Raw genomic sequence first — 15,884 nt, forward strand, 5'->3', positions numbered from 1 at the left:
GACCTCCGTCATTCAGCGAGTGCGTTAGATCCGTGCAGCCAGCTGACAACCGAAAAAAAAAATCATTTAGGGTAACGTATTACCCCCTTTGGCCGTTTACGTTCGACATTTATCACAGTAAAGTATATTTCAGATTTTTTTGTCAAAATCGGTTACGAAAAATTATACACTTTATAGCACTCCCCGGAAAATTCTACCCCTGTTTCATATATACGTGTTTAAGATTCGGTCAATTATTTCATTTTTACTGTTCTTGCACAGCAACTGATTAAAACTTTGTAAAGTTTTTGTGGAGTTAATTTTACTGTTTCGTCTTCCTTATTAAAAAACAAACAAAATTATCTATTAGAAAGTTGTCCAACAACAAATAGAAACATTATACACGCGGTACAAGTTTGAAATAATTTATTACCCCGTTTGGCCTTTCACGTATATGAGAAAATTAAGGAATGCTCTCTAGGATTAATAAATGAGGTATTATATATATCACATTTTGTTTTGTCTTTTGTAGTCTGATTACCGTCGTCTAAAATAATGACTGATTTCATCCGATTGAGAGAGCATTTCCGAATGGAAATATATATTGCTACTCGAATCTCAATTGAAAGAATTTGCTGATAAAATTACTAATAGCAAATATATATATTAACTGCATGGCGAATTATTTAATATTTCTTTTAATATAATTGTACACAATTGATTAATTTATTAAAAAGATAATTACACTAGTATTTATATATATATATATATATATATATATATATATATATATATAAAGATTGTAGTTTAGCTTCCTATAAAAAAATAAACAGTTTTAATGTTTTAAAAATCTATTTTTAAGTCAAGTTTTTTGTGTACATATGTAACCATTCTCCTCCTAAGTCTCCGGGAAAATGTTATAAGATGAAAAAATTATCAATCTGAACTTTTCTCAAGAATTGATTATCGAACTGCGAAAGATAAAATCTAGGCTGTGTCGTAAGACAAACTTGATCCGAGTTCTCCAATTTAATCGCAATTTCAAATATGATGTAAATAATATTAAATTGATTCTTAAGCTCTATTGATTAACGTATCATGTTTCGAGATTGGTTTCGCCCTTCTTTGGCAGAAATACGCGACTATAAATACGAGTGTAAACGTTCGAGGATTTTTGGGAATATTTGCGTTATCAAAGTGGCTCTTTTTACGTGGAATTTTCCTCCACAATCTTTCCTCTCTCCGATATTCAAAATATGCAAATATTATTTTAAGCGAAATAATAATTCATACATTTTGTTTTGTTTCGATATCAATCAGAAGTTATATACGGTAAATAAAGCAGACTTAAAACGATCACTAGCTCCATTATTCTTGCGTGTATTTTCGCACGGATAGATCGTCCGAAGGTAACAGATTTAATTACATTTTCCTAGTAATTACTGAAAATAATATTACGCTACAAAACAACGTTGCGCTTTCATGTAAAACGGAGAGAAAGAAGAAGAGAGTGAGAAGGAGAGAGAGAGAGAGAGAGAGAGAGAGAGAGAGAGAGAGAGAGAGAGAGAGAGAGAGAGAGAGAGAGAGAGAAGGGTAGAGAGAGGTAGAGGGTGGGAAAGAGAGAGGGGGAAGAGAGGGAGAGGGGAAGAGAGAGAAAGAAAGAGAAAGAGAGGACAGAATTTAAGAATGAAAACAGAGTGGAACGCGGCGCGCAATGGGAGGCTGAAAATTATTATCCCGTTATAATACCCTTGATTACGGTTCGATTAGCGAAACCATTTATACGCTATTCATAAAACTCGCACCCGCGCGAAGCGTGGAAATCGAGCGATAGAGGAAGGGAGTAAAGAGAAATAGGGGGCAACGCAAGGAAATACGTAAAAGGACAGGATCGAATTGGCGTGCTGGCCGTAATGGAATTGCCTGGGCAATGTCGACACGATTTTCCGCGCGATTCCACTCCGTGATTCGCATTCTCTCGGTATATATTCGCGCGCGCGCGCGCGCGCCCGTGTATATGTCGGATATTCGTTATCGGTTATTATTCTCGCTTAAAAATACGAAATACAAATCGAGCAATATTCAGTTTTGTTTCGATGATATTCCGCGTGAATTCAACTCAGCCAACGTTAAAACGCAACGTGAATTAGCGGCGCTTTATAGAGCTGCATTTCGGTTCTCGGTTATTACTCGCCGCGAGTTTTAACGCACTCTCGCTCGTGACGTTAAAGTTATCGAGAACTGAAGTTCCTGTATATTATTTTCGATTGTCGCGAACGTGTATCGTGTACGTGTTTATACGTATATGAAAATGGCCCTCCAGTCTCTCGCAACACACATTCGCTCGTAAACAGACCGTAAGTTTCGGACGAAATTGACTTTCACAACCGTAAAAGCCGAAACGATAAAACAGGACTGTAATGGGCAAGTCATCCCTAGCGGTGAATTACAAGTAAGCCGCGTATTTTCGAGCGTGTGAGTTTTCCTTGTTTCGCTTTTATCTGGCATCAATTCGACGATAACGGTATCCCTCCACGATAATAAAAGATCACGAGGAATCGGCGGAGAACGTAATTCCGAGCGCGAGAAAATTTTCACTCCGCGCGGTGGATGGAGTCGAGAAAGTTTCGCGGTCTGTGTCAATGACTTCGATGTCCGTTGGGACAAACGCGTTTTCAAGCTAATGCGATCTAAGCCTAAATCCAGACCTAATTGATCCACTGTACATCTGGCAACCCGATCTCACCCATGGAAAACTATCGTAATTAGATTAAACAGCATAACGAGCACTTAAGAATGAAACACAAAGAGCGGTAATACTCTTAAGCTTCAATTGTCGGCACCAATTTACCGCATTTAAATAAGCGTTTAGGGTAATGCAAATTTAAAAATAATCCATACAATGTAACATAGTTGTAAATATTATTAATAAGTTTTAACTTTTTGAGAAATAAGTAAGAACATGCAGATAAACTATTTAAAAATGTTAAACTAAAGAAAGAAAAAATAAAAACGCAAAATTTTTTCAAAAACGTTGCACCTATAGAATAGCGATCGTATACCTATAAAATTTGTGATAATTACATATACCTTACAACATTCATAATAAAAAATGCATATATAATTTTTGCGAAAATAATATTCACGGTTTATAAAATATCAATAATCTGTAATCTATATATATAAAACAAAGTCGGGTTAGTTACACCATTTATAACTCAAGAACGGCTGGACAGATTTTGTATTAAGACCATATAAAATAGGGGTAGAATTTTCCGGCGAGTACTATAGAGTGTATAGTTTTTCATTACCGGGGCGAAGCCCGGGTAACCAACTAGTTAAATATATTCATAACAAAAAATATCGATATCACGGTACAGCTAATTTGTTCATAGCAGTCAGATTTCTCTCGTATGATTCACACGTACGTGCAATTAAATACATATACATATTTATATAGGTATTCTAAGGTTGTAGCGTTTTCGCAATGCGTTATTCTCGGAGTAGATCCATTCTCTCGCGCCGCGTCACGTTCTTAACCGCAGAATCAGCTATACGCCAGCCGTGGTCGTCAATGTAGATGACAAACCGTCCGTCAAACCGCATACATACCGGAGAACCCGGTCTGTCGGTCCCCGGTCCGGTGATCTATGCCGGAGTCACTTCTTGCCTCCGGTCCATCGGCCAGAATAATCATCCGCTGTATTTCCCCGCTTGGCATCGCGATTAATTAGCCCGCGCTGCCGATGTGGCTCGTTCAATATGATTTACAACCGTTTTATCGCTCTGACGCTTTTGCATCGATCTGTCCGCTATGCGTTTCATTACATATTTCATCCCCCGTGTATAATCTCCTTTCGAAATTAACTGATAAATTCATATCGATAATTAAAATAGTAAAGTAGTTAATAGTCTCTATATAATAGGTACGTGTAATTGTATAAGTTCGCATTTAAGACTGTTGCAATTTTAGAGCTTTTGTTGTACATCTTTTCTCTTCACTTGTTTATTAACGTGTTTGATTTCCCTCTTATTCCAAGCGCTTAAGGACGATTTATCAGCAAACGCAAATAGAAATAGCAATCAGCGCAATCATCCAGCAATCACCGAGTACACTCACGTCGCACCCGATTCCATTTAACCGCGCACCAGTCCGGTTTTCAGCGCGCGGGCCCCGTGTCCTCGTTCTCGGCGACCTGCTGCTGCTTGTGGGTCAGTAGGTCAGATCGCCGGTGCACGCTCCTGTCTCGGCAAGGTGAAGATATCGATCGCACGCGCGCGTGCTGACCCAGTAAGGATGCAACCGTTGCGCGACGGCGGCGGCACGCAGGTGCGCCAAGGAAGAGGCGATTGCGACTTATTACGAGCGCATGTTACAACGATAATCGTAAATCATCTCCGCGTCGACCGGCGACAACCCGTTTCCGCCACAAATCGAGACGATCGATACCAATCATTCCCGCTCGCTGCCTTCGGGCGACAAATAAACAAACTTTATTCGCGTTTTATACAAACTGGAAATAATACGATATGAAAAATATTTGTAAATTTATACTGAAAAGTAGTACGTGTATTTAGAATTGAAGTATATGGATGTAAACACGAAATGGAAACCTGTCTCAAATTACACTACAAAATATTATGGAATAAATAGCAGAGTAAAAAGTGCAACCGCACTGTATAAATTGTTTTATTAACTAAATCCAATATTTATGTATCGATAATAGGCTTTCTGTCTATTAAATGCAATTTTTGAGGAAATTAAATCTAATCTAAAAAAAAATTAAGAGATGTGACAAGAATCACCTAAAGTACCTTCAGAAATCAAAAGAGATCCTCTTGAGCCTTGAGCATCCTCAGATTAAAGCACTTGAGAATTTCTATGATGAAAGAAATATAAATAATAAATTTTTATGAAATGCGTTCAATAATCTGAGTTGAAGTGGAAAAATGCAGAATTGATTTTATATTATATACATTAGTTGAGTCTGATAGATTCCACCAGGCCGAATTATTTTTATATATGCGATATCCCGCTATCAGATTCAATTTAGTGGTTTTCCAGGAGTTGACACGCGCTTCGAAATAAATGTATCGTTATGTAGGTCAATAGGACACTGGTTCATGCTGTGCCGGGGAAAGAGTGGTGACGCATGATCAAGAAGACATATACATATACACGTACACATACACATACCGCCATTACTGAACGTTTATGGAACAAGGTTGCAAGCATGCCTGGAAGCTCGCGTATAAAACTGTTACGGATCAATGCAGGATGTTTTCGTCGTCGAGCAAAATCTCTCGACTACAAGGCTCTATATAGGATACTTGGCAACTTCAACCAAACTTTTATTCCAAGCTTAATTATATACTCCCGAGTTATTGATCTTACATGAAAAATTGAAGATTAAAACAAACAACGAACTCCCTGCAGAAATTTTTTCTTTATTCAAACAGCCCCGTTCGTAAGATTTCTTACTCGACGAATCATCCTGTATTTCTCGAGTGCCGCATCGCGCGTTTCGCGATAAAAAGAAACGTTCCTGCGTTGGCGTCCTCGTAGATCCTTGCCTCGTAAGCCGGCGAAATAATGGGAGAGAAAGGCAAGCCCGAGGTGGTTTCGGGTGCGGAATCGAGTGCGAAGTAACGGACGTTAATGAGAGAAGGTTATAGTCGAGGGAGCGGAAGGTGCTGTGAGTGGCAAACTGTTGCGGACCTGTCACGGACGGAAGGCGGGACGAAGATTGGTCGACCAGAGTCGGGGAGAAACGACCAAGCGGCGAGAGTATATGCGATAACGAGATATAGTATATTGCAGAGACCTGAAAACTCGCGGAAACTATTCTCCAAAATTTCTGGGCTGACCTTTTGTCACGATTTTTCGCAAAATGATAAAATCGAGCGATTACGACGCGACGAGAGCCGATAAATGTTTTAACCAGTCTATCTCTGAAAAAAATTAGTTTTCAAAATTTCGAAAAAAATTCTGATAATTCTGATATGAATAGATCTTAATAAAAATACTTTCTAAAACTGAAAAGGTTCTTATTTTTACTATACAGTCGCGTGTTTTGGATACGATTCAGAAAAATCACACAAACTGCGCGAGATACACTTTACAACTGTCGTTAACTTCGTGGAAATTGCAAATTCGAAGTCACATGTTCTTGAAGCGCGATGCATACAAAATCCGAGATGTGATGTCTTGACGCAAACCGTTACGGATTTGTCATTGACTGCCGAAGATCAGACAAGAATCGAAGCGACGATGAGTCGTCTCTTTGCGCGCAATAATGACCAGCATTAAATTCAAACGAGTTACTCCCTTGACTGCATAACTTACCTCGAGAGCGGCGGCTGCCAGCGATCCGCACAGGAAGGAACGGAGGAGGAAGAGAGAAACTGTGGGAACTGGGAAGGATAAGCGGGGAGATCCGTGCGCTTCCCGGGAAACGCGCTGCCTCTTAATTGGTATCCATCCTACCGAGAACTCGTGACCGGAGCTATGACACTGATCTATTTCTGATTGATGTACGATAAAGAACTTACGTACCACTTACGAAACGCGTCAGATAGAACAAGTGGATTAATCCTTTTTCACGCAATAAAATTGATTTAAAATCCATATGAAAAAAGCTTATATTTCTTTGCAACACTACTCTACTATCAAAGCAGTTTTGCTACTAAAACGGTTTTTTCTATTTTCTGTAATCAATAGCATTTAACATTTCTCTATAAGAAAGCTTATATAAGCAAATACATTATGTACATTAAGAATTATTAATATCCTAGCATTTTCAGAACTTAGAATTTGTTAAGCCTTTTTTCAGTCGAGTTTTTTCGCGTCGTATTTAGATATTACGTGTTTATCGTAATTTTATGTATTTATCGTGATTATCGTTAATTTTTAATAAAGTTACGTTAATAAAGATACAAAATTCTATTTTTATTGATTAATTTAATAATATGTAATTTATTTTTAATCTTTATGTTTAATCTTTTACATTATTAAAAACACACTTATAAATTCCCCGCTATCAAACAGTCCTGAGTCTACCCTATTATCTACTACTATCTACACGTTATGTTTGATTTAATTCTGAAAGTGTTAAGACATTGATAAACAGTATATTTTTCAAGAAATTCATAAAAGTCATATTGCGCCAATTGTAGCAACGTTCTGTGTGAAAAAGGCTAGCTAAACAGGAAAACGATTACATATTTTTTTTAAATTGAATCTGATATCGTATTATCATTAATTAGGTTCTCACATAATTAATCAAAATTTACACAGTATTTAACGCGTTAAGTTCGCCACACAGTGGTATAGCTATGACAAGAGGTTTTCTTACACGCGATGAAGATACACGAACGTATCCAGCAGCGATGTATACTTCCGATAGAGATTAGAGAGGCATAATCTCGCGGCGATAAGTGCTCGTATAAATACACGTATCACCGTCTGCTTCTCGGTAGCACGTGCCGCACAACTGCATGCATCGAGGTAATTCAATGTAACATAAGGCGATGTGTCTCCGGGCTAAAATCGCACAAAGCAAGGATGGAGAGAGCGACACGATGGAGATACGAGATCCATTTATGGGAATGTACCAGATCTATATATTGTGCGATTCGCTATAGCGGCAAGTCGTCTCGCCGCATAATCGGATTCCCGATTTCCAGATTCGCTCGATCGCACGACGGCATGAAATTATCTCAACACAGTAGAAAATATTTCACCTGATTGTATAAAAAATATGTAGAACAAATTTAAGCGCTATAAGCGTCTTGTCAACATAAATATTAAAGAAAATATTATGACGAGGATTTTCTTTGGAGAGTATTTGATTTATTTTTCCAAAATCTCTTCCCCATATATATAGGCGGAGAGCTGACGACACTTTTGGCCAAGTAATTTTATAAATCACGCGGCCTCGAACCGCATTCTCGCGAAAAGAGAAGAGAGAGAGAGAGAGACGGGCTGATTTAGAGTTTCGGTTTACAAGCGGGCGACGCTTCCATTTCCGCGTCGGGACCCGCCGACGACCGAATCGCAGTGCACGACCGGGGAAAGGTTTCGTTCACCTATGCCGCCGTTCAATTTCCGCGCGACGTTTCAATTTCTGCCGGCCGACGCGCGCCCTTTCGTTCGCATTCAATTTCGCGGAGCGCCCTTCATCTCTCGCCCCGCGATACATATCGCCAATGCCAGATTCCACTATTTTCGATCCCGAGAGTGATGGATTAACCCCTCCCATCCAAAACTATCACGCTGTCTACGATTGTTGTATACGTTCTCGTCGAAAGCTCAGAGTTCCGGTAGCGATGAAGAAGAATGATTTATGGCGGAACCATATCGTCCTGTCTCTTCCTTTCTCTGTCTCTGAAGAAACGCTCACGTAAATGGATTTTATACAAGCGTTTCTCCTTTTTGAGGTATTGGATTTCCTGAAGCAACGCCAGATTTTCAGGGGACTTAAAAGAGCGAAGTAAATTCAACAAGATTCTTCGCGGTAGAGATAACTCAAAGTAGAGTAAATTGCAAGGTACGAGTCATTCCGTATTGTGCGCGTCGAATAATTTACTCGTAACAAATATTTGTAAGAACTTACACTGTCTTTAAACTTTTACTAAATAGCGAAATCTATAAGTAATATAATAATAACCAATGTTATTATACTTGATATATCGAGAATCAAGATACATATGCAAAATTACATAAGTCTAATTTTCAACATTATTTCTAATCAGAGATTGAGAAACACGATAATACTAGTATATATACATAACGTTTTAATATTATATTATAATACTATTATTACATTAACTAGATCTTGTCAAATCGATATTGTAAAATCAATCACACTTTTGTAGGGTTTCCTTAATGTCTATTCACAAAAGATGTAAAATCATTAGAGAAAGAAAGATAAATATATAAACTTGAAATTTTACATAAATTTTACATTGTTAATTTGCGTATATTAATCTTTTTTTATCAGAAATCAAATACATAATAAATTGATTTGATATTATTAGCATTCAAACAAACTCTAATAGGTACATATAATAATATAACTGATACTGTCGAAAATTGATGAACATTTCTATTGTATGTCAATATTTGATGTTCTCAATATTGGTAATCAATACAAGTAGTAAAAAAGAGATAATACAATTATACCGAGATATAATTGGCGTACACCTGTCAGCAAAATTATTTCGGTATTCAGTCTCTCTTACTTACTAACGATTATTAGAGAAGAGCGCGTCGTGCGGATGCAGATGCACCAGACAATGCGTTGAGAAAAACGAGGGGGAAAAAAGAGCGAAGCGGGAAAGAGGAGGAAGAAGAGCGGAAGAGGAGCTTTAAAACGCCGTTATGTCGTAACTCGTCGCAACGATGATCGCACAGTGATAACGCGACGCTCGAGTTAACAAAGGCCTCTTCTCCGTTTTGCCATCGTGCCGCTTCTCTTCGTTAATAATAATGTCTTCCGGATGCAAGGCATGTAGAAGGCCTTGAACGAACGATATTCCATGATTTCTCGAACCGTATTTAATTAGTACCTCGCGTATTTAACGACAGACTTTTTAACTATTACAGATAGAGAGAAATAAGTAGTGTTATTTTTAATTTAATCTATTATTGACAGCTGTGAATGTAACATTCTTGCTTGCGTACCACAAAATCGCTTTGACGCGCGTTAACGATTTTTTTAACCTACTTTAGAGCACGCGATATCCTGCGAGACTACTGGCTCTGCGGAATCTCGTAGATCATGCGTGCAGCCGTAAAGGCAATTACGCGCATCGACAATGATAACGCCCGACTATAACCATACGGGTAACTATATCGCGTGGTACGGGCATATATACGATGACAATAGACATACCGCATTCGCTCGTATAACGTTTATGTCATACGAGGCGACCGAGACGCAAACTCTCCACCAGCGATAAACAAGAATAGTGGCACCAAGACGCTGATTTACGATCACGATCGTAATTGCAACCGTGGAAATGACTGTCGTCATAATTAGGAAAAAAGGGAGAAAAAACGCCCCATTCGTTGGCATCTTGAAGCCAATTGTGTGTTTATTAATCGGCGTTCGACGCTTCGCGACGATCGGAATCCGCGAGGTGATCAATTGCGAACGCGCAGTCTCTCGCCGAATAAGATTAACCGCTGGCGCAGAGAATAAAATAAAACGCGGAGGATTACGTGAATATTGAGGAGTAAACTCTCCGGCAATCAAAATGGAAACTTGAAGGATTATATATGCAATCTGAGAAAAATAACTTACTTGCTCATCGCAGTGCCATGCGTCGAACGATCGTTGTGCAGGCTATACCATAACATGTGGGGCCCACAGGATTGAATTTAAGACCTGAAAGCAAAAAAAAAAGTTCATTAAAGACGCGATTCTTTTTAAGTAAAAAGAGACGGATTGCATGAATGAATACATTGAGAAAATTTCATTAAAAATCGCCTTCCGCGATACTCTATTTCCCGAAACTCGAACGCATTGTTTTGAATCGGAAGTCAACAGCGCAGCGCGTGAAACGAATACGTATGTCGGGTGTCGTGCGTACATGCGCACGCAATTCCGAGCGTGGTTGAAGTCCACGAACGAGAGCCGAGGCGCATGCGAACGCTAAAATAATTGCCGCAACTGCTGAACTTGGTTGATGGATTAAGCGGCAATTTGTAATGCCAGGTGATCCATCAAAACTTCGCGAAAGGTTAATCCCGATTTAAAGACACGCGAACGATCGCGTTCTCACATGTTCGAGTAATGATAATCGTTCGTACTGATAATTATATTGGGTTTGGAGTATTTCCGCCTTTAATACGCTAAAATTGCAATTAACGTATTTCGTTGTTACCACGGAGCGATATCCGGATATTATTGCCGGATATAATTTCATTAAACAGCGGATATGTGATTCTCGACCCATTGACGAATAATTATGATAATTCGATATTATTTGAACAAACCAATTCAATTACATATGGTTGACAACAATCAGATCTCTCATGCGGTTTAAGCCATCGCTCGGAAGCGAAAGAACTCGCGTTTTCCAGTCGAGGTTTCAAAATTTCGTGGCTCGGGCGCGAATAAGCAACGGCTCTTCCGGTAAGCAATAATGGCACGGCACGGCGTCACCGTAATGAACGCCGGAATATTCATGAAGCGAGGACCCGCGTCGGCGAACGACGTGAAAAAATTCAACGCGAAAGAGTTGCAACCGCACTTCGCGAGAACGTGCGCCGAATCGAGCGACGAATGCATTTAGCGTCGACAATTCGCGAGTGCATTTATTTTTTTTTCCTGCGTTTTTCCCCGTCCAATATCGAAAAATTCATTGCGGCAACGAATGTGAAGAGACAAATCTTTTAACGCATTAAAAAAACATATGCATCTGTGTCTCTCAAATACAAAGCAGTTTAAAAAAATAAAGAAAAGCTTTCACGTTTCAAAATAAATAAATATTTACGTTTGCGACAAGTTGATGGATCTCCAATTAGAAATGATATCAAAAAAGAAGCAAACATATATTTATAAATAAAAAGAGATAACGCACTTTCCAATTAATTTGTCTGATTATGAACGCGTTGAAAGCGGAGAATTATCGCGGTTTCTTTTTTTTTCTCTCTCTATGAGGGAAAGGTTTGAGAAATGAAACGGCAATTTTCGTTCTTTCGCAGAAATGCGTAACGGTAAGTCCGTGTCGTCGCGCTCGTTCCAGACATTCCTGTCTCCCCTCGGCTTCTTACTCTCGAATTCCATTCGCGCTTATGCATCGACGCCGGTACCACCAGCCAACAGCATCCGGAAAGGAGCAAATCGCTCACTCGTTCACTCATTCGCTCGCTCGCTTCGTCGCTCGTTCTTCGTTCCCATCGAATTCATTATGACCAAGACAGTCTCGCTGCGCGTACGGTCCGTATATAATCGGCTCATTATCCTCAAGGCAGTCTACTTCGCAGACTATCTTCATTATAATGAATTGTAATGCGTACCAGCTTGAACAAAGAATAAACGCAGTTAACTAATCGCAGTCTGAGACGCTTCTTGCTGTCGCGATAGATGTTTACATCTGTGAGATAGAAAGCGCGATACGTTCTCGAAAAACAACTGTCTTGCACGCACGATATAGAACGCGATTGTATATGGCGTAATTAAATCAATTAGTCGCACATATAATTATAATATTATTACAGTTGTATATATAGAGAGACAGATATAGAAGCTTCAGGCGATTGGCGGAATATTCAAGTAGTTGTGCCATTTTAATGTCTATAAATGATACCCGATAATTATCTATGTTTCATAAAGATTTGGTTCATTAGCTTCTCGCAATACAAATGTACCAAAAATATAACGGACAAAAAGTAGAACGAAAATTTAAAAAAACATTGACTAAATTAAAAAGTAGAAAAACATAAATTCCTTTCAAAAACTATTTTAAACGTTTTTCGAGAATGCTGTAGCGCTTCTTTGTTCGGAGAAAGAGAGGCCCGAGAGCCTTCTTTCTTTCGCTATATGCGCGCGCGACAAGGTCGCTGCCTCCGGGAGTCGGAAAATTGTGTGCGCGCACGGCGTGGCGTACCCGTCTCTAATCCCTCACACGGGCATCTCGGTATCTGCCTGCGTTAGTGTGCTCATGCCCGAGAGTGGATACCGAGGTAAACGAGCGAGACTCTCGAGAGAGTCGCGACTCTGAGAACCGGTTTCTCCAGGTTTCAGAACAAGTAATTTCGTTACGAGTTCTATTCCACTCTCCGTCTATCTATCTCTCCGTCTCTCTTCGACTTTTAGGATAGAGAGAAAAGGAAAGGGGAAAAAGAAGGAAAAGAAAAAAGAAAAGGAGAAGAGAAAAAGGAGAAAGTTCGGCGACATCCTAGGATGTGTGTGATCTTCGTAAGAAATCCCCTAAATCATTCGGTAAACGATCGGGTCGAAGCTACTTGACGATCCGCACCGCCAAGTTTCAATCGCTACCGATCGGAAATCGCAATGATAATAAACTAAGCTTCCGGAATCGCGTAGACTCATTTTTAAATCAGATCGCAAATCGCTGACGCTTAAAGTGAAGACTTTTTCCTCTAAATTGTACAAGACCTAAATCTTTAATCCAACACTAAATGTGAAAAATTAATAAAAGTTATAATTTCGGATTTAATAGCTTGCAAATGTGCACAACAGATGCAATAATCGTGCGCGAATATTAACGCAACATTCATTACGTGAATTGTGGACCGCTATATACGTTTTCCGATAAATACGAAATCGTCGCGTGGAACAAATCGCGCTATTAGATAATAGCACATTGTCGAACGTAACATTCGTAACACTCTGTACTTAAACATTACATACGAATCGATCCATCAATCGCTCGTATCGTAATAACCGTCATAGGGTGCGCAGTAATAGACATTGGTCTATTATTAAATTACCGATACGCGTATAGGCGTGGCGCCCTGATGTGGCATTGCTCTCTTATAACTCGCAGCCACAGTTCTATCTCTCTTTCTCTCGCAAAAGAGAATCGCCCGTGAGACGTTACTGCGAGATGGTATACGCGAAGGAGAAAGCAAAAGCGAAAGCGAGGCGGCGTAGAGACAGAGCGCAGTAACTGTTGCACATAAAATCGCAGAAGACTACCTTCATCTCGCGAGACTTTTGTCGAGTGCAACACGTATATGTGCACGCGAAACGACAATGACACGCCCGTATCTATCCGTTTTAGTTGTATATGTAGATGTAAGATCAATTTAAGAATTATGTAACAATTGATTTATATAGTCGACCGACATGCACCATTAAATTTATCCAATTTCAATTATATAATAGTTCCTGTATATAAAATAAAATAAATATAGAAGGAAGAGAGAGAAAAACGTCACATAATAATACAGTAGCTATATTTAAAAAAAAAAGAGAGAAATTTAAGCACATGGATAACAGCGTTATCTCTTTCGATACTGAAAAATCATAGTAAATTGTACATCGATTAGAAGTTCTTACACATCTGGTAAAAATAGACGTAGGATTATCTATATCTTATCAAAATTATTAGATAAAATTAAAATCATTAAAATCCATTTATTCTGTTGCTTATATTCCGTTGCTTCGAGTTTTCTTTGTAACCTGTGATTTTAAATCATATGTTACACACATTTGTCCTATATGATACCAAACTTGTTATGATGTTTATTTCAAAGTCTATTACTTAATCAGAAGAATTTAGAAGTATTACAAAGACATTTGAGACTAAATTTTAGGAAGTTACAACAAAACACAGTGTTCAAACAACTTTTGCTGAGTAAAAATCGCTTCTCTCAATTCGCTAAAGAACAAATCACTCCGAGACAACCTATTATCAAGACAGAGAAGTAAATCGTATTTTAAATTTAAAAAATGCGCTCACTGACTCATTGTCACTCGCCGTAACTTTCTACTGACCCTTCTGGTCACCAGGAAGCAATTACTTTTAATCGTATATAATACACCAGATTACTTTCTCTATATACAGCGAGCGAGTTGTTAACTTCGAATCGACTCATCTCTCGATCCTATTCAAACGCCGTCGCTGTAATAATTTATTATCTACGTCCTACGAGAATAACTTGACTTTCTTATAAATATGACGCGTCTTTCATTCAGAGCTTCGTCTTTTCTGTCCAGTTATGATTACGTTGTTATCATAATAGATAACAGTATTCCTGTGTATAATGTACAGCGATAACAGTCTGATACCTCATGATAACGAAAATAACAATCCAATGTGTTTTGGCAAAAATGCATTACGCAAAATTTGCATATAGATAAACTAAAATCTATTAAAATATAAATATCTATAAGAAATGTGAAAGAATGTAAAAGTAACTTTCTATCGAAGAGTGCAAATCGAATACCACTCAAGTAGTATAAACTATATTCGCATAAGAAATCAAATCTAAATACAGCACTTCTTAGACACATTAGACTCAAAATGCTATATACTGTAATTTAGAGCATTGTCATTTAACAAGTACTCGTGCGTCAATTGCAGTGACTAACCTCGCATAATCGCCGATAACGCATGGTGAACTCATAAATTAGGATCCAATACTTCGCAGCGTTTGCAGCAATCATTCGTCGGAACGGCGCATTAACGTCGCGCGCCGAACAAATAGGAGCAAAAGGGGCCGATTAATTATGCCGATTAAACGGCGTAATTAAGAGCCGTGGCATTAATCAAACGGAGGGTTATATATATAGGTCAAAGGAGAGCGTAAACTCGCCGCGTGTCAAAGGCACGTCGCGTCGCGCGCATCTCGCTCTCGCGCGAATCTACTGCGCGTAAATTTTGTAGCCGCTTAACGATTAATATTCGTCCCTTTGTTCGCGCGCGAACTCGTTTTCCGCATCGCGTAAATACACAGCCAACGTAAATTTACACCAAAGTCGTCCGAGGATTTATTAAAGTTCTCCCGGACCCAAGCTGCGCGATCTACATATACGATCCTTGAATATGCATCCCCCTTCGTAAAAAGTTCTAGCAACAAGTTCTTCGTCGCGACGACGTTCACGGTTATTCTCGGTCTACTAGTTAATTGAGAATACAAATAATCGGGTAGCCACCTTAATCGAGGCCCTTGAGTATTTAAATGACCGGCGCATCTATTTATTCAAATACAAAATGTATTTTTAGTGAAGTTTAAATTAATACCGCGTAACTTGAAGCTCGATAAAAATCTTATGAAATAATCGAACGGATCATCATTAATCGCGCAACTAGTTTAGTTATAATGTGACCAATGCTTGGCAAATTAGAGAATTAATATTTAGACTGCGGGAAAATCGCTATGGCTTTCGCCAGGTACGCTGACCTTCTCGTTGGTCGTGCTGGAA

The 15,884-nt window shown here is 38.9% G+C and overlaps 1 protein-coding gene across 3 annotated transcripts in view; it reads right to left on the minus strand.

Moving 5' to 3' along the window:
* Positions 1–15,884, minus strand: part of LOC143900329 (uncharacterized) — a 174,018-nt gene that overhangs the window by 78,355 nt on the left and 79,779 nt on the right. For all 3 annotated transcript variants that reach the window (XM_077411536.1, XM_077411535.1, XM_077411534.1), the window contains exon 4: positions 10,287–10,370. The gene's annotated coding sequence lies outside the window, so the exon portion shown is untranslated. The remainder of the gene's footprint in view (positions 1–10,286; positions 10,371–15,884) is intronic.

This window comes from Temnothorax americanus, unplaced genomic scaffold, assembly GCF_048541705.1.
Source record: "Temnothorax americanus isolate GAGA-0224 unplaced genomic scaffold, ASM4854170v1 Scaffold3, whole genome shotgun sequence".
Classification (NCBI taxonomy): domain Eukaryota; kingdom Metazoa; phylum Arthropoda; class Insecta; order Hymenoptera; family Formicidae; genus Temnothorax; species Temnothorax americanus.